Here is a 20481-nt window from a genome sequence, read left to right on the forward strand (position 1 = left end):
CTCTTAGCGCTCCAAATGTCCAGTTGCATTTTATACAGAAAGAGTGTTCAGATCTGCTCAATCAAAAGTATGGTTTAACTCTGTTAGCTGAATGCACAGATCAGAAAGAAGTTTCACCGAATGATTCTGTGTAGTTTATATTTGAAGACATTCCTTTTTCCACTATTACCCCCTTAGTGCTCCGAATCTCCACTTGCATTTTCTACAAAAAGTGTGTTTCATAACTGCTCAATCAAAAATATGTTTTATCTCTGTTAACTGAATTTACAGATCAGAAATAAGTTTCACAGAATGCATCTGTGTAGTTTTAATTTGAAGATATTCTTTTTCCCAATGTAGGCCTCTTAGCGCTTAGCATGTCCAATTGCAGTTTCTACAGAAAGAGTGTTTCAGAATGGCTCAATCAAAAGTAAGGTTCAACTCTGTTAGTTGAATGCACAGAACAGAAAGAATTTTCACAGAATGCTACTGTGTAGTTTATATTTGAATATATTCCTTTTTCCACTATTACCCTCTTAGCGCTCCGAATGTCCACTTGCATTTTCTACAGAAAGAGTGTTCAGAACTGCGCAATCAAAAGTATGGTTTAACTCTGTTAGCTTAATGAACATATCAGAAATAAGTTTCACACAATGCTTCTGTGTAGTTTTTATTTGAAGATATTATTTTTCCCAATATAGGCCTCTTAGCGCTCAGAATATCCAATTGCAGTTTCTACAGAAAGAGTGTTTCAGAAAGGCTCAATCAAAAGTAAGGTTCAACTCTGTTAGTTGAATGCACAGAACAGAAAGAAGTTTCATTCAATGCTTCTGTGTAGTTTATACTTGAACATATTCTTTTTTCCACTATTACCCACTTAGCGCTACGAATGTCCAGTTGCATTTTCTACAGACAGAGAGTTTCAAAACTGCTCAATCAAAAGTATGGTTTAACTCTGTTAGCTGAATGCTCAGATCAGAAAGAAGTTTCACAGAATGCTTCTGTGTAGTTCATATTTGAATATATTCCTTTTTCCACTACTACTCTCTTAGCGCTCCAAATGTCCAGTTGCATTTTCTACAGAAAGAGTGTTCAGATCTGCTCAATCAAAAGTATGGTTTAACTCTGTTAGCTGAATGCACAGATCAGAACGAAGTTTCACAGAATGATTCTGTGTAGTTTATATTTGGAGACATTCCTTTTTCCACTATTACCCTCTTAGCGCTCCGAATCTCCACTTGCATTTTCTACAGAAAGAGTGTTTCAGAACGGCTCAATCAAAACTAAGGTTCAACTCTTTTAGTTGAACAAACAGGACAGAAAGAAGTTTCACACAATTCTTCTGTGTAGTTTTTATTTGTAGACATTCTTTTTCCCAATATAGGCCTCTTAGCGCTCAGAATGTCCAATTGCAGTTTCTACAGAAAGAGTGTTTCAGAACGGCTCAATCAAAAGTAAGGTTCAACTCTGTTAGTTGAATGCACAGAACCGAAAGAAGTTTCATACAATGCTTCTGTGTAGTTTATATTTGAACATATTCTTTTTTCCACTATAACCCACTTAGCGCTACGAATGTCCAGTTGCATTTTCTACAGACAGAGTGTTTCAAAACTGCTCAATCAAAAGTATGGTTTAACTCTGTTAGTTGAATGCTCAGATCAGAAAGAAGTTTCACAGAATGCTTCTGTGTAGTTTATATTTGAATATATTCCTTTTTCCACTACTACGCTCTTAGCGCTCCAAATGTCCAGTTGCATTTTCTACAGAAAGAGTGTTCAGATCTGCTCAATCAAAAGTATGGTTTAACTCTGTTAGCTGAATGCACAGATCAGAAAGAAGTTTCACCGAATGATTCTGTGTAGTTTATATTTGAAGACATTCCTTTTTCCACTATTACCCTCTTAGCGCTCCGAATCTCCACTTGCATTTTCTACAAAAAGAGGGTTTCATAACTGCTCAATCAAAATATGTTTTATCTCTGTTAACTGAATTTACAGATCAGAAATAAGTTTCACAGAATGCATCTGTGTAGTTTTAATTTGAAGATATTCTTTTTCCCAATGTAGGCCTCTTAGCGCTTAGCATGTCCAATTGCAGTTTCTACAGAAAGAGTGTTTCAGAACGGCTCAATCAAAAGTAAGGTTCAACTCTGTTAGTTGAATGCACAGAACAGAAAGAATTTTCACAGAATGCTACCGTGTAGTTTATATTTGAATATATTCCTTTTTCCACTATTACCCTCTTAGCGCTCCGAATGTCCACTTGCATTTTCTACAGAAAGAGTGTTCAGAACTGCGCAATCAAAAGTATGGTTTAACTCTGTTAGCTTAATGAACATATCAGAAATAAGTTTCACACAATGCTTCTGTGTAGTTTTTATTTGAAGATATTATTTTTCCCAATATAGGCCTCTTAGCGCTCAGAATATCCAATTGCAGTTTCTACAGAAAGAGTGTTTCAGAAAGGCTCAATCAAAAGTAAGGTTCAACTCTGTTAGTTGAATGCACAGAACAGAAAGAAGTTTCATTCAATGCTTCTGTGTAGTTTATACTTGAACATATTCTTTTTTCCACTATTACCCACTTAGCGCTACGAATGTCCAGTTGCATTTTCTACAGACAGAGAGTTTCAAAACTGCTCAATCAAAAGTATGGTTTAACTCTGTTAGCTGAATGCTCAGATCAGAAAGAAGTTTCACAGAATGCTTCTGTGTAGTTCATATTTGAATATATTCCTTTTTCCACTACTACTCTCTTAGCGCTCCAAATGTCCAGTTGCATTTTCTACAGAAAGAGTGTTCAGATCTGCTCAATCAAAAGTATGGTTTAACTCTGTTAGCTGAATGCACAGATCAGAACGAAGTTTCACAGAATGATTCTGTGTAGTTTATATTTGGAGACATTCCTTTTTCCACTATTACCCTCTTAGCGCTCCGAATCTCCACTTGCATTTTCTACAGAAAGAGTGTTTCAGAACGGCTCAATCAAAACTAAGGTTCAACTCTTTTAGTTGAACAAACAGAACAGAAAGAAGTTTCACACAATTCTTCTGTGTAGTTTTTATTTGTAGACATTCTTTTTCCCAATATAGGCCTCTTAGCGCTCAGAATGTCCAATTGCAGTTTCTACAGAAAGAGTGTTTCAGAACGGCTCAATCAAAAGTAAGGTTCAACTCTGTTAGTTGAATGCACAGAACCGAAAGAAGTTTCATACAATGCTTCTGTGTAGTTTATATTTGAACATATTCTTTTTTCCACTATAACCCACTTAGCGCTACGAATGTCCAGTTGCATTTTCTACAGACAGAGTGTTTCAAAACTGCTCAATCAAAAGTATGGTTTAACTCTGTTAGTTGAATGCTCAGATCAGAAAGAAGTTTCACAGAATGCTTCTGTGTAGTTTATATTTGAATATATTCCTTTTTCCACTACTACGCTCTTAGCGCTCCAAATGTCCAGTTGCATTTTCTACAGAAAGAGTGTTCAGATCTGCTCAATCAAAAGTATGGTTTAACTCTGTTAGCTGAATGCACAGATCAGAAAGAAGTTTCACCGAATGATTCTGTGTAGTTTATATTTGAAGACATTCCTTTTTCCACTATTACCCACTTAGCGCTCCGAATCTCCACTTGCATTTTCTACAAAAAGAGGGTTTCATAACTGCTCAATCAAAATATGTTTTATCTCTGTTAACTGAATTTACAGATCAGAAATAAGTTTCACAGAATGCATCTGTGTAGTTTTTATTTGAAGATATTCTTTTTCCCAATGTAGGCCTCTTAGCGCTTAGCATGTCCAATTGCAGTTTCTACAGAAAGAGTGTTTCAGAACGGCTCAATCAAAAGTAAGGTTCAACTCTGTTAGTTGAATGCACAGAACAGAAAGAATTTTCACAGAATGCTACCGTGTAGTTTATATTTGAATATATTCCTTTTTCCACTATTACCCTCTTAGCGCTCCGAATGTCCACTTGCATTTTCTACAGAAAGAGTGTTCAGAACTGCGCAATCAAAAGTATGGTTTAACTCTGTTAGCTTAATGAACATATCAGAAATAAGTTTCACACAATGCTTCTGTGTAGTTTTTATTTGAAGATATTATTTTTCCCAATATAGGCCTCTTAGCGCTCAGAATATCCAATTGCAGTTTCTACAGAAAGAGTGTTTCAGAAAGGCTCAATCAAAAGTAAGGTTCAACTCTGTTAGTTGAATGCACAGAACAGAAAGAAGTTTCATTCAATGCTTCTGTGTAGTTTATACTTGAACATATTCTTTTTTCCACTATTACCCACTTAGCGCTACGAATGTCCAGTTGCATTTTCTACAGACAGAGAGTTTCAAAACTGCTCAATCAAAAGTATGGTTTAACTCTGTTAGCTGAATGCTCAGATCAGAAAGAAGTTTCACAGAATGCTTCTGTGTAGTTCATATTTGAATATATTCCTTTTTCCACTACTACTCTCTTAGCGCTCCAAATGTCCAGTTGCATTTTCTACAGAAAGAGTGTTCAGATCTGCTCAATCAAAAGTATGGTTTAACTCTGTTAGCTGAATGCACAGATCAGAACGAAGTTTCACAGAATGATTCTGTGTAGTTTATATTTGGAGACATTCCTTTTTCCACTATTACCCTCTTAGCGCTCCGAATCTCCACTTGCATTTTCTACAGAAAGAGTGTTTCAGAACGGCTCAATCAAAACTAAGGTTCAACTCTTTTAGTTGAACAAACAGAACAGAAAGAAGTTTCACACAATTCTTCTGTGTAGTTTTTATTTGTAGACATTCTTTTTCCCAATATAGGCCTCTTAGCGCTCAGAATGTCCAATTGCAGTTTCTACAGAAAGAGTGTTTCAGAACGGCTCAATCAAAAGTAAGGTTCAACTCTGTTAGTTGAATGCACAGAACCGAAAGAAGTTTCATACAATGCTTCTGTGTAGTTTATATTTGAACATATTCTTTTTTCCACTATAACCCACTTAGCGCTACGAATGTCCAGTTGCATTTTCTACAGACAGAGTGTTTCAAAACTGCTCAATCAAAAGTATGGTTTAACTCTGTTAGTTGAATGCTCAGATCAGAAAGAAGTTTCACAGAATGCTTCTGTGTAGTTTATATTTGAATATATTCCTTTTTCCACTACTACGCTCTTAGCGCTCCAAATGTCCAGTTGCATTTTCTACAGAAAGAGTGTTCAGATCTGCTCAATCAAAAGTATGGTTTAACTCTGTTAGCTGAATGCACAGATCAGAAAGAAGTTTCACCGAATGATTCTGTGTAGTTTATATTTGAAGACATTCCTTTTTCCACTATTACCCTCTTAGCGCTCCGAATCTCCACTTGCATTTTCTACAAAAAGAGGGTTTCATAACTGCTCAATCAAAATATGTTTTATCTCTGTTAACTGAATTTACAGATCAGAAATAAGTTTCACAGAATGCATCTGTGTAGTTTTAATTTGAAGATATTCTTTTTCCCAATGTAGGCCTCTTAGCGCTTAGCATGTCCAATTGCAGTTTCTACAGAAAGAGTGTTTCAGAACGGCTCAATCAAAAGTAAGGTTCAACTCTGTTAGTTGAATGCACAGAACAGAAAGAATTTTCACAGAATGCTACCGTGTAGTTTATATTTGAATATATTCCTTTTTCCACTATTACCCTCTTAGCGCTCCGAATGTCCACTTGCATTTTCTACAGAAAGAGTGTTCAGAACTGCGCAATCAAAAGTATGCTTTAACTCTGTTAGCTTAATGAACATATCAGAAATAAGTTTCACACAATGCTTCTGTGTAGTTTTTATTTGAAGATATTATTTTTCCCAATAGAGGCCTCTTAGCGCTCAGAATGTCCAATTGCAGTTTCTACAGAAAGAGTGTTTCAGAAAGGCTCAAACAAAAGTAAGGTTCAACTCTGTTAGTTGAATGCACAGAACAGAAAGTAGTTTCATACAATGCTTCTGTGTGGTTTATATTTGAACATATTCTTTTTTCCACTATTACCCACTTAGCGCTACGAATGTCAAGTTGCATTTTCTACAGACAGAGTGTTTCAAAACTGCTCAATCAAAAGTATGGTTTAACTCTGTTAGCTGAATGCTCAGATCAGAAAGAAGTTTCACAGAATGCTTCTGTGTAGTTTATATTTGAATATATTCCTTTTTCTACTACTACTGCTCTTAGCGCTCCAAATGTCCAGTTGCATTTTCTACAGAAAGAGTGTTCAGATCTGCTCAACCAAAAGTATGGTTTAACACTGTTAGCTGAATGCACAGATCAGAAAGAAGTTTCACAGAATGATTCTGTGTAGTTTATATTTGCAGACATTCCATTTTCCACTATTACCCTCTTAGCGCTCCGAATCTCCACTTGCATTTTCTACAGAAAGTGTGTTTCAGAACGGCTCAATCAAAACTAAGGTTCAACTCTTTTAGTTGAACAAACAGAACAGAAAGAAGTTTCACACAATTCTTCTGTGTAGTTTTTATTTGTAGACATTCTTTTTCCCAATATAGGCCTCTTAGCGCTCAGAATGTCCAGTTGCAGTTTCTACAGAAGGAGTGTTTCAGAACGGCTCAATCAAAAGTAAGGTTCAACTCTGTTAGTTGAATGCACAGAACAGAAAGAAGTTTCATACAATGCTTCTGTGTAGTTTATATTTGAACATATTCTTTTTTCCACTGTTACCCACTTAGCGCTACGAATGTCCAGTTGCATTTTCTACAGACAGAGTGTTTCAAAACTGCTCAATCAAAAGTATGGTTTAACTCTGTTAGCTTAATGCTCAGATCAGAAAGAAGTTTCACAGAATGCTTCTGTGTAGTTTATATTTGAATATATTCCTTTTTCCACTACTACGCTCTCAGCGCTCCAAATGTCCAGTTGCATTTTCTACAGAAAGAGTGTTCAGATCTGCTCAATCAAAAGTATGGTTTAACTCTGTTAGCTGAATGCACAGACCAGAAAGAAGTTTCACCGAATGATTCTGTGTAGTTTATATTTGAAGATATTCCTTTTTCCACTATTACCCTCTTAGCGCTCCGAATCTCCACTTGCATTTTCTACAAAAAGAGTGTTTCATAACTGCTCAATCAAAAATATGTTTTATCTCTGTTAACTGAATTTACAGATCAGAAATAAGTTTCACAGAATGCATCTGTGTAGTTTTTATTTGAAGATATTCTTTTTCCCAATGTAGGCCTCTTAGCGCTTAGCATGTCCAATTGCAGTTTCTACAGAAAGAGTGTTTCAGAACGGCTCAATCAAAAGTAAGGTTCAACTCTGTTAGTTGAATGCACAGAACAGAAAGAATTTTCACAGAATGCTACTGTGTAGTTTATATTTGAATATATTCCTTTTTCCACTATTACCCTCTTAGCGCTCCGAATGTCCACTTGCATTTTCTACAGAAAGAGTGTTCAGAACTGCGCAATCAAAAGTATGGTTTAACTCTGTCAGCTTAATGAACATATCAGAAATAAGATTCACACAATGCTTCTGTGTAGTTTTTATTGGAAGATATTATTTTTCCCAATATAGGCCTCTTAGCGCTCAGAATGTCCAATTGCAGTTTCTACAAAAAGAGTGTTTCAGAAAGGCTCAATCAAAAGTAAGGTTCAACTCTGTTAGTTGAATGCACAGAACAGAAAGAAGTTTCATACAATGCTTCTGTGTAGTTTATATTTGAACATATTCTTTTTTCCACTATTACCCACTTAGCGCTACGAATGTCCAGTTGCATTTTCTACAGACAGAGTGTTTCAAAACTGCTCAATCGAAAGTATGGTTTAACTCTGTTAGCTGAATGCTCAGATCAGAAAGAAGTTTCACAGAATGCTTCTGTGTAGTTCATATTTGAATATATTCCTTTTTCCACTACTACTCTCTTAGCGCTCCAAATGTCCAGTTGCATTTTATACAGAAAGAGTGTTCAGATCTGCTCAATCAAAAGTATGGTTTAACTCTGTTAGCTGAATGCACAGATCAGAAAGAAGTTTCACAGAATGATTCTGTGTAGTTTATATTTGGAGACATTCCTTTTTCCACTATTACCCTCTTAGCGCTCCGAATCTCCACTTGCATTTTCTACAGAAAGAGTGTTTCAGAACGGCTCAATCAAAAGTAAGGTTCAACTCTTTTAGTTGAACAAACAGAACAGAAAGATGTTTCACACAATTCTTCTGTGTAGTTTTTATTTGTAGACATTCTTTTTCCCAATATAGGCCTCTTAGCGCTCAGAATGTCCAATTGCAGTTTCTACAGAAAGAGTGTTTCAGAACCGCACAATCAAAAGTAAGGTTCAACTCTGTTAGTTGAATGCACAGAACAGAAAGAAGTTTCATACAATGCTTCTGTGTAGTTTATATTTGAACATATTCTTTTTTCCACTATTACCCACTTAGCGCTACGAATCTCCAGTTGCATTTTCTACAGACAGAGTGTTTCAAAACTGCTCAATCAAAAGTATGGTTTAACTCTGTTAGCTGAATGCTCAGATCAGAAAGAAGTTTCACAGAATGCTTCTGTGTAGTTTATATTTGAATATATTCCTTTTTCCACTACTACGCGCTTAGCGCTCCAAATGTCCAGTTGCATTTTCTACAGAAAGAGTGTTCAGATCTGCTCAATCAAAAGTATGGTTTAACTCTGTTAGCTGAATGCACAGATCAGAAAGAAGTTTCACCGAATGATTCTGTGTAGTTTATATTTGAAGACATTCCTTTTTCCACTATTACCCCCTTAGTGCTCCGAATCTCCACTTGCATTTTCTACAAAAAGTGTGTTTCATAACTGCTCAATCAAAAATATGTTTTATCTCTGTTAACTGAATTTACAGATCAGAAATAAGTTTCACAGAATGCATCTGTGTAGTTTTTATTTGAAGATATTCTTTTTCCCAATGTAGGCCTCTTAGCGCTTAGCATGTCCAATTGCAGTTTCTACAGAAAGAGTGTTTCAGAACGGCTCAATCAAAAGTAAGGTTCAACTCTGTTAGTTGAATGCTCAGAACAGAAAGAATTTTCACAGAATGCTACTGTGTAGTTTACATTTGAATATATTCCTTTTTCCACTATTACCCTCTTAGCGATCCGAATGTCCACTTGAATTTTCTACAGAAAGAGTGTTCAGAACTGCGCAATCAAAAGTATGGTTTAACTCTGTTAGGTTAATGAACATATCAGAAATAAGTTTCACACAATGCTTCTGTGTAGTTTTTATTTGAAGATATTATTTTTCCCAATATAGGCCTCTTAGCGCTCAGAATGTCCAATTACAGTTTCTACAGAAAGAGTGTTTCAGAAAGGCTCAATCAAAAGTAAGGTTCAACTCTGTTAGCTGAATGCACAGAACAGAAAGATGTTTCATTCAATGCTTCTGTGTAGTTTATACTTGAACATATTCTTTTTTCCACTATTACCCACTTAGCGCTACGAATGTCCAGTTGCATTTTCTACAGACAGAGAGTTTCAAAACTGCTCAATCAAAAGTATGGTTTAACTCTGTTAGCTGAATGCTCAGATCAGAAAGAAGTTTCACAGAATGCTTCTGTGTAGTTCATATTTGAATATATTCCTTTTTCCGCTACTACTCTCTTAGCGCTCCAAATGTCCAGTTGCATTTTCTACAGAAAGAGTGTTCAGATCTGCTCAATCAAAAGTATGGTTTAACTCTGTTAGCTGAATGCACAGATCAGAAAGAAGTTTCACAGAATGATTCTGTGTAGTTTATATTTGGAGACATTCCTTTTTCCACTATTACCCTCTTAGCGCTCCGAATCTCCACTTGCATTTTCTACAGAAAGAGTGTTTCAGAACGGCTCAATCAAAACTAAGGTTCAACTCTTTTAGTTGAACAAACAGAACAGAAAGATGTTTCACACAATTCTTCTGTGTAGTTTTTATTTGTAGACATTCTTTTTCCCAATATAGGCCTCTTAGCGCTCAGAATGTCCAATTGCAGTTTCTACAGAAAGAGTGTTTCAGAACCGCACAATCAAAAGTAAGGTTCAACTCTGTTAGTTGAATGCACAGAACAGAAAGAAGTTTCATACAATGCTTCTGTGTAGTTTATATTTGAACATATTCTTTTTTCCACTATTACCCACTTAGCGCTACGAATGTCCAGTTGCATTTTCTACAGAAAGAGTGTTTCAAAACTGCTCAATCAAAAGTATGGTTTAACTCTGTTAGCTGAATGCTCAGATCAGAAAGAAGTTTCACAGAATGCTTCTGTGTAGTTTATATTTGAATATATTCCTTTTTCCACTACTACGCTCTTAGCGCTCCAAATGTCCAGTTGCATTTTCTACAGAAAGAGTGTTCAGATCTGCTCAATCAAAAGGATGGTTTAACTCTGTTAGCTGAATGCACAGATCAGAAAGAAGTTTCACCGAATGATTCTGTGTAGTTTATATTTGAAGACATTCCTTTTTCCACTATTACCCACTTAGTGCTCCGAATCTCCACTTGCATTTTCTACAAAAATTGTGTTTCATAACTGCTCAATCAAAAATATGTTTTATCTCTGTTAACTGAATTTACAGATCAGAAATAAGTTTCACAGAATGCATCTGTGTAGTTTTTATTTGAAGATATTCTTTTTCCCAATGTAGACCTCTTAGCGCTTAGCATGTCCAATGGCAGTTTCTACAGAAAGAGTGTTTCAGAACGGCTCAATCAAAAGTAAGGTTCAACTCTGTTAGTTGAATGCACAGAACAGAAAGAATTTTCACAGAATGCTACTGTGTAGTTTATATTTGAATATATTCCTTTTTCCACTATTACCCTCTTAGCGCTCCGAATGTCCACTTGCATTTTCTACAGAAAGAGTGTTCAGAACTGCGCAATCAAAAGTATGGTTTAACTCTGTTAGCTTAATGAACATATCAGAAATAAGATTCACACAATGCTTCTGTGTAGTTTTTATTTGAAGATATTATTTTTCCCAATATAGGCCTCTTAGCGCTCAGAATGTCCAATTGCAGTTTCTACAGAAAGAGTGTTTCAGAAAGGCTCAATCAAAAGTAAGGTTCAACTCTGTTAGTTGAATGCACAGAACAGAAAGAAGTTTCATACAATGCTTCTGTGTAGTTTATATTTGAACATATTCTTTTTTCCACTATAACCCACTTAGCGCTACGAATGTCCAGTTGCATTTTCTACAGACAGAGTGTTTCAAAACTGCTCAATCGAAAGTATGGTTTAACTCTGTTAGCTGAATGCTCAGATCAGAAAGAAGTTTCACAGAATGCTTCTGTGTAGTTCATATTTGAATATATTCCTTTTTCCACTACTACTCTCTTAGCGCTCCAAATGTCCAGTTGCATTTTCTACAGAAAGAGTGTTCAGATCTGCTCAATCAAAAGTATGGTTTAACTCTGTTAGCTGAATGCACAGATCAGAAAGAAGTTTCACCGAATGATTCTGTGTAGTTTATATTTGGAGACATTCCTTTTACCACTATTACCCTCTTAGCGCTCCGAATCTCCACTTGCATTTTCTACAGAAAGAGTGTTTCAGAACGGCTCAATCAAAACTAAGGTTCAACTCTTTTAGTTGAACAAACAGAACAGAAAGAAGTTTCACAAAATTCTTCTGTGTAGTTTTTATTGTAGACATTCATTTTCCCAATATAGGCCTCCTAGCACTCAGAATGTACAATTGCAGTTTCTACAGAAAGAGTGTTTCAGAACGGCTCAATCAAAAGTAAGGTTCAACTCTGTTAGTTGAATGCACAGAACAGAAAGAAGTTTCATACAATGCTTCTGTGTAATTTATATTTGAACATATTCTTTTTTCCACTATTACCCACTTAGCGCTACGAATGTCCAGTTGCATTTTCTACAGACAGAGTGTTTCAAAACTGCTCAATCAAAAGTATGGTTTAACTCTGTTAGTTGAATGCTCAGATCAGAAAGAAGTTTCACAGAATGCTTCTGTGTAGTTTATATTTTAATGTATTACTTTCTCCACTACTACGCTCTTAGCGCTCCAAATGTCCAGTTGCATTTTCTACAGAAAGAGTGTTCAGATCTGCTCAATCAAAAGTATGGTTTAACTCTGTTAGCTGAATGCACAGATCAGAAAGAAGTTTCACCGAATGATTCTGTGTAGTTTATATTTGAAGACATTCCTTTTTCCACTATTACCCTCTTAGCGCTCCGAATCTCCACTTGCATTTTCTACAAAAAGAGGGTTTCATAACTGCTCAATCAAAAATATGTTTTATCTCTGTTAACTGAATTTACAGATCCGAAATAAGTTTCACAGAATGCATCTGTGTAGTTTTTATTTGAAGATATTCTTTTTCCCAATGTAGGCCTCTTAGCGCTTAGCATGTCCAATTGCAGTTTCTACAGAAAGAGTGTTTCAGAACGGCTCAATCAAAAGTAAGGTTCAACTCTGTTAGTTGAATGCACAGAACAGAAAGAATTTTCACAGAATGCTACCGTGTAGTTTATATTTGAATATATTCCTTTTTCCACTATTACCCTCTTAGCGCTCCGAATGTCCACTTGCATTTTCTACAGAAAGAGTGTTCAGAACTGCGCAATCAAAAGTATGGTTTAACTCTGTTAGCTTAATGAACATATCAGAAATAAGTTTCACACAATGCTTCTGTGTAGTTTTTATTTGAAGATATTATTTTTCCCAATATAGGCCTCTTAGCGCTCAGAATGTCCAATTGCAGTTTCTACAGAAAGAGTGTTTCAGAAAGGCTCAATCAAAAGTAAGGTTCAACTCTGTTAGTTGAATGCACAGAACAGAAAGAAGTTTCATTCAATGCTTCTGTGTAGTTTATATTTGAACATATTCTTTTCTCTACTATTACCCACTTAGCGCTACGAATGTCCAGTTGCATTTTCTACAGACAGAGAGTTTCAAAACTGCTCAATTAAAAGTATGGTTTAACTCTGTCAGCTGAATGCTCAGATCAGAAAGAAGTTTCACAGAATGCTTCTTTGTAGTTTATATTTGAATATATTCCTTTTTCCACTACTACTCTCTTAGCGCTCCAAATGTCCAGTTGCATTTTCTACAGAAAGAGAGTTCAGATCTGCTCAATCAAAAGTATGGTTTAACTCTGTTAGCTGAATGCACAGATCAGAAAGAAGTTTCACAGAATGATTCTGTGTAGTTTATATTTGGAGACATTCCTTTTTCCACTATTACCCTCTTAGCGCTCCGAATATCCACTTGCATTTTCTACAGAAAGAGTGTTTCAGAACGGCTCAATCAAAACTAAGGTTCAACTCTTTTAGTTGAACAAACAGAACAGAAAGAAGTTTCACACAATTCTTCTGTGTAGTTTTTATTTGTAGACATTCTTTTTCCCAATATAGGCCTCTTAGCGCTCAGAATGTCCAATTGCAGTTTCTACAGAAAGAGTGTTTCAGAACGGCTCAATGAAAAGTAACGTTCAACTCTGTTAGTTGAATGCACAGAACCGAAAGAAGTTTCATACAATGCTTCTGTGTAGTTTATATTTGAAGATATTCTTTTTTCCACTATAACCCACTTAGCGCTACGAATGTGCAGTTGCATTTTCTACAGACACAGTGTTTCAAAACTGCTCAATCAAAAGTATGGTTTAACTCTGTTAGCTGAATGCTCAGATCAGAAAGAAGTTTCACAGAATGCTTCTGTGTAGTTTATATTTGAATATATTACTTTTTCCACTACTACGCTCTTAGCGCTCCAAATGTCCAGTTGCATTTTCTACAGAAAGAGTGTTCAGATCTGCTCAATCAAAAGTATGGTTTAACTCTGTTAGCTGAATGCACAGATCAGAAAGAAGTTTCACCGAATGATTCTGTGTAGTTTATATTTGAAGACATTCCTTTTTCCACTATTACCCTCTTAGCGCTCCGAATCTCCACTTGCATTTTCTACAAAAAGAGGGTTTCATAACTGCTCAATCAAAAATATGTTTTATCTCTGTTAACTGAATTTACAGATCAGAAATAAGTTTCACAGAATGCATCTGTGTAGTTTTTATTTGAAGATATTCTTTTTCCCAATGTAGGCCTCTTAGCGCTTAGCATGTCCAATTGCAGTTTCTACAGAAAGAGTGTTTCAGAACGGCTCAATCAAAAGTAAGGTTCAACTCTGTTAGTTGAATGCACAGAACAGAAAGAATTTTCACAGAATGCTACCGTGTAGTTTATATTTGAATATATTCCTTTTTCCACTATTACCCTCTTAGCGCTCCGAATGTCCACTTGCATTTTCTACAGAAAGAGTGTTCAGAACTGCGCAATCAAAAGTATGGTTTAACTCTGTTAGCTTAATGAACATATCAGAAATAAGTTTCACACAATGCTTCTGTGTAGTTTTTATTTGAAGATATTATTTTTCCCAATAGAGGCCTCTTAGCGCTCAGAATGTCCAATTGCAGTTTCTACAGAAAGAGTGTTTCAGAAAGGCTCAATCAAAAGTAAGGTTCAACTCTGTTAGTTGAATGCACAGAACAGAAAGAAGTTTCATACAATGCTTCTGTGTGGTTTATATTTGAACATATTCTTTTTTCCACTATTACCCACTTAGCGCTACGAATGTCCAGTTGCATTTTCTACAGACAGAGTGTTTCAAAACTGCTCAATCGAAAGTATGGTTTAACTCTGTTAGCTGAAGGCTCAGATCAGAAAGAAGTTTCACAGAATGCTTCTGTGTAGTTCATATTTGAATATATTCCTTTTTCCACTACTACTCTCTTAGCGCTCCAAATGTCCAGTTGCATTTTCTACAGAAATAGTGTTCAGATCTGCTCAATCAAAAGTATGGTTTAACTCTGTTAGCTGAATGCACAGATCAGAAAGAAGTTTCACAGAATGATTCTGTGTAGTTTATATTTGGAGACATTCCTTTTTCCACTATTACCCTCTTAGCGCTCCGAATCTCCACTTGCATTTTCTACAGAAAGAGTGTTTCAGAACGGCTCAATCAAAACTAAGGTTCAACTCTTTTAGTTGAACAAACAGAACAGAAAGAAGTTTCACACAATTCTTCTGTGTAGTTTTTATTTGTAGACATTCTTTTTCCCAATATAGGCCTCTTAGCGCTCAGAATGTCCAATTGCAGTTTCTACAGAAAGAGTGTTTCAGAACGGCTCAATCAAAAGTAAGGTTCAACTCTGTTAGTTGAATGCACAGAACAGAAAGAAGTTTCATACAATGCTTCTGTGTAGTTTATATTTGAACATATTCTTTTTTCCACTATAACCCACTTAGCGCTACGAATGTCCAGTTGCATTTTCTACAGACAGAGTGTTTCAAAACTGCTCAATCAAAAGTATGGTTTAACTCTGTTAGTTGAATGCTCAGATCAGAAAGAAGTTTCACAGAATGCTTCTGTGTAGTTTATATTTGAATATATTCCTTTTTCCACTACTACGCTCTTAGCGCTCCAAATGTCCAGTTGCATTTTCTACAGAAAGAGTGTTCAGATCTGCTCAATCAAAAGTATGGTTTAACTCTGTTAGCTGAATGCACAGATCAGAAAGAAGTTTCACCGAATGATTCTGTGTAGTTTATATTTGAAGACATTCCTTTTTCCACTATTACCCTCTTAGCGCTCCGAATCTCCACTTGCATTTTCTACAAAAAGAGGGTTTCATAACTGCTCAATCAAAAATATGTTTTATCTCTGTTAACTGAATTTACAGATCAGAAATAAGTTTCACAGAATGCATCTGTGTAGTTTTTATTTGAAGATATTCTTTTTCCCAATGTAGGCCTCTTAGCGCTTAGCATGTCCAATTGCAGTTTCTACAGAAAGAGTGTTTCAGAACGGCTCAATCAAAAGTAAGGTTCAACTCTGTTAGTTGAATGCACAGAACAGAAAGAATTTTCACAGAATGCTACCGTGTAGTTTATATTTGAATATATTCCTTTTTCCACTATTACCCTCTTAGCGCTCCGAATGTCCACTTGCATTTTCTACAGAAAGAGTGTTCAGAACTGCGCAATCAAAAGTATGGTTTAACTCTGTTAGCTTAATGAACATATCAGAAATAAGTTTCACACAATGCTTCTGTGTAGTTTTTATTTGAAGATATTATTTTTCCCAATAGAGGCCTCTTAGCGCTCAGAATGTCCAATTGCAGTTTCTACAGAAAGAGTGTTTCAGAAAGGCTCAAACAAAAGTAAGGTTCAACTCTGTTAGTTGAATGCACAGAACAGAAAGATGTTTCATACAATGCTTCTGTGTGGTTTATATTTGAACATATTCTTTTTTCCACTATTACCCACTTAGCGCTACGAATGTCAAGTTGCATTTTCTACAGACAGAGTGTTTCAAAACTGCTCAATCAAAAGTATGGTTTAACTCTGTTAGCTGAATGCTCAGATCAGAAAGAAGTTTCACAGAATGCTTCTGTGTAGTTTATATTTGAATATATTCCTTTTTCTACTACTACTGCTCTTAGCGCTCCAAATGTCCAGTTGCATTTTATACAGAAAGAGTGTTCAGATCTGCTCAATCAAAAGTATGGTTTAACCCTGTTAGCTGAATGCACAGATCAGAAAGAAGTTTCACAGAATGATTCTGTGTAGTTTATATTTGGAGACATTCCTTTTTCCACTATTACCCTCTTAGCGCTCCGAATCTCCACTTGCATTTTCTACAGAAAGAGTGTTTCAGAACGGCTCAATCAAAACTAAGGTTCAACTCTTTTAGTTGAACAAACAGAACAGAAAGATGTTTCACACAATTCTTCTGTGTAGTTTTTATTTGTAGACATTCTTTTTCCCAATATAGGCCTCTTAGCGCTCAGAATGTCCAATTGCAGTTTCTACAGAAAGAATGTTTCAGAACCGCACAATCAAAAGTAAGGTTCAACTCTGTTAGTTGAATGCACAGAACAGAAAGAAGTTTCATACAATGCTTCTGTGTAGTTTATATTTGAACATATTCTTTTTTCCACTATTACCCACTTAGCGCTACGAATCTCCAGTTGCATTTTCTACAGACAGAGTGTTTCAAAACTGCTCAATCAAAAGTATGGTTTAACTCTGTTAGCTGAATGCTCAGATCAGAAAGAAGTTTCACAGAATGCTTCTGTGTAGTTTATATTTGAATATATTCCTTTTTCCACTACTACGCTCTTAGCGCTCCAAATGTCCAGTTGCATTTTCTACAGAAAGAGTGTTCAGATCTGCTCAATCAAAAGTATGGTTTAACTCTGTTAGCTGAATGCACAGATCAGAAAGAAGTTTCACCGAATGATTCTGTGTAGTTTATATTTGAAGACATTCCTTTTTCCACTATTACCCCCTTAGTGCTCCGAATCTCCACTTGCATTTTCTACAAAAAGTGTGTTTCATAACTGCTCAATCAAAAATATGTTTTATCTCTGTTAACTGAATTTACAGATCAGAAATAAGTTTCACAGAATGCATCTGTGTAGTTTTTATTTGAAGATATTCTTTTTCCCAATGTAGGCCTCTTAGCGCTTAGCATGTCCAATTGCAGTTTCTACAGAAAGAGTGTTTCAGAACGGCTCAATCAAAAGTAAGGTTCAACTCTGTTAGTTGAATGCTCAGAACAGAAAGAATTTTCACAGAATGCTACTGTGTAGTTTACATTTGAATATATTCCTTTTTCCACTATTACCCTCTTAGCGATCCGAATGTCCACTTGAATTTTCTACAGAAAGAGTGTTCAGAACTGCGCAATCAAAAGTATGGTTTAACTCTGTTAGCTTAATGAACATAACAGAAATAAGTTTCACACAATGCTTCTGTGTAGTTTTTATTTGAAGATATTATTTTTCCCAATATAGGCCTCTTAGCGCTCAGAATGTCCAATTGCAGTTTCTACAGAAAGAGTGTTTCAGAAAGGCTCAATCAAAAGTAAGGTTCAACTCTGTTAGCTGAATGCACAGAACAGAAAGAAGTTTCATACAATGCTTCTGTGTAGTTTATATTTGAACATATTCTTTTTTCCACTATTACCCACTTAGTGCTACGAATGTCCAGTTGCATTTTCTACAGACAGAGTGTTTCAAAACTGCTCAATCAAAAGTATGGTTTAACTCTGTTAGTTGAATGCTCAGATCAGAAAGAAGTTTCACAGAATGCTTCTGTGTAGTTTATATTTGAATATATTACTTTCTCCACTACTACGCTCTTAGCGCTCCAAATGTCCAGTTGCATTTTCTACAGAAAGAGTGTTCAGATCTGCTCAATCAAAAGTATGGTTTAACTCTGTTAGCTGAATGCACAGATCAGAAAGAAGTTTCACCGAATGATTCTGTGTAGTTTATATTTGAAGACATTCCTTTTTCCACTATTACCCTCTTAGCGCTCCGAATCTCCACTTGCATTTTCTACAAAAACAGGGTTTCATAACTGCTCAATCAAAAATATGTTTTATCTCTGTTAACTGAATTTACAGATCAGAAATAAGTTTCACAGAATGCATCTGTGTAGTTTTTATTTGAAGATATTCTTTTTCCCAATGTAGGCCTCTTAGCGCTTAGCATGTCCAATTGCAGTTTCTACAGAAAGAGTGTTTCAGAACGGCTCAATCAAAAGTAAGGTTCAACTCTGTTAGTTGAATGCACAGAACAGAAAGAATTTTCACAGAATGCTACTGTGTAGTTTATATTTGAATATATTCCTTTTTCCACTATTACCCTCTTAGCGCTCCGAATGTCCACTTGCATTTTCTACAGAAAGAGTGTTCAGAACTGCGCAATCAAAAGTATGGTTTAACTCTGTTAGCTTAATGAACATATCAGAAATAAGTTTCACACAATGCTTCTGTGTAGTTTTTATTTGAAGATATTATTTTTCCCAATAGAGGCCTCTTAGCGCTCAGAATGTCCAATTGCAGTTTCTACAGAAAGAGTGTTTCAGAAAGGCTCAATCAAAAGTAAGGTTCAACTCTGTTAGTTGAATGCACAGAACAGAAAGAAGTTTCATACAATGCTTCTGTGTGGTTTATATTTGAACATATTCTTTTTTCCACTATTACCCACTTAGCGCTACGAATGTCAAGTTGCATTTTCTACAGACAGAGTGTTTCAAAACTGCTCAATCAAAAGTATGGTTTAACTCTGTTAGCTGAATGCTCAGATCAGAAAGAAGTTTCACAGAATGCTTCTGTGTAGTTTATATTTGAATATATTCCTTTTTCTACTACTACTGCTCTTAGCGCTCCAAATGTCCAGTTGCATTTTCTACAGAAAGAGTGTTCAGATCTGCTCAACCAAAAGTATGGTTTAACTCTGTTAGCTGAATGCACAGATCAGAAAGAAGTTTCACAGAATGATTCTGTGTAGTTTATATTTGGAGACATTCCTTTTTCCACTATTACCCTCTTAGCGCTCCGAATCTCCACTTGCATTTTCTACAGAAAGTGTGTTTCAGAACGGCTCAATCAAAACTAAGGTTCAACTCTTTTAGTTGAACAAACAGAACAGAAAGAAATTTCACACAATTCTTCTGTGTAGTTTTTATTTGTAGACATTCTTTTTCCCAATATAGGCCTCTTAGCGCTCAGAATGTCCAATTGCAGTTTCTACAGAAAGAGTGTTTCAGAACGGCTCAATCAAAAGTAAGGTTCAACTCTGTTAGTTGAATGCACAGAACAGAAAGAAGTTTCATACAATGCTTCTGTGTAGTTTATATTTGAACATATTCTTTTTTCCACTGTTACCCACTTAGCGCTACGAATGTCCAGTTGCATTTTCTACAGACAGAGTGTTTCAAAACTGCTCAATCAAAAGTATGGTTTAACTCTGTTAGCTTAATGCTCAGATCAGAAAGAAGTTTCACAGAATGCTTCTGTGTAGTTTATATTTGAATATATTCCTTTTTCCACTACTACGCTCTCAGCGCTCCAAATGTCCAGTTGCATTTTCTACAGAAAGAGTGTTCAGATCTGCTCAATCAAAAGTATGGTTTAACTCTGTTAGCTGAATGCACAGACCAGAAAGAAGTTACACCGAATGATTCTGTGTAGTTTATATTTGAAGACATTCCTTTTTCCACTATTACCCTCTTAGCGCTCCGAATCTCCACTTGCATTTTCTACAAAAAGAGTGTTTCATAACTGCTCAATCAAAAATATGTTTTATCTCTGATAACTGAATTTACAGATCAGAAATAAGTTTCACAGAATGCATCTGTGTAGTTTTTATTTGAAGATATTCTTTTTCCCAATGTAGGCCTCTTAGCGCTTAGCATGTCCAATTGCAGTTTCTACAGAAAGAGTGTTTCAGAACGGCTGAATCAAAAGTAAGGTTCAACTCTGTTAGTTGAATGCACAGAACAGAAAGAATTTTCACAGAATGCTACTGTGTAGTTTATATTTGAATATATTCCTTTTTCCACTATTACCCTCTTAGCGCTCCGAATGTCCACTTGCATTTTCTACAGAAAGAGTGTCCAGAACTGCGCAATCAAAAGTATGGTTTAACTCTGTTAGCTTAATGAACATATCAGAAATAAGATTCACACAATGCTTCTGTGTAGTTTTTATTGGAAGATATTATTTTTCCCAATATAGG

The sequence above is a fragment of the Symphalangus syndactylus genome, chromosome 17 (genome assembly GCF_028878055.3).
Source record: "Symphalangus syndactylus isolate Jambi chromosome 17, NHGRI_mSymSyn1-v2.1_pri, whole genome shotgun sequence".
Classification (NCBI taxonomy): Eukaryota; Metazoa; Chordata; class Mammalia; order Primates; family Hylobatidae; genus Symphalangus; species Symphalangus syndactylus.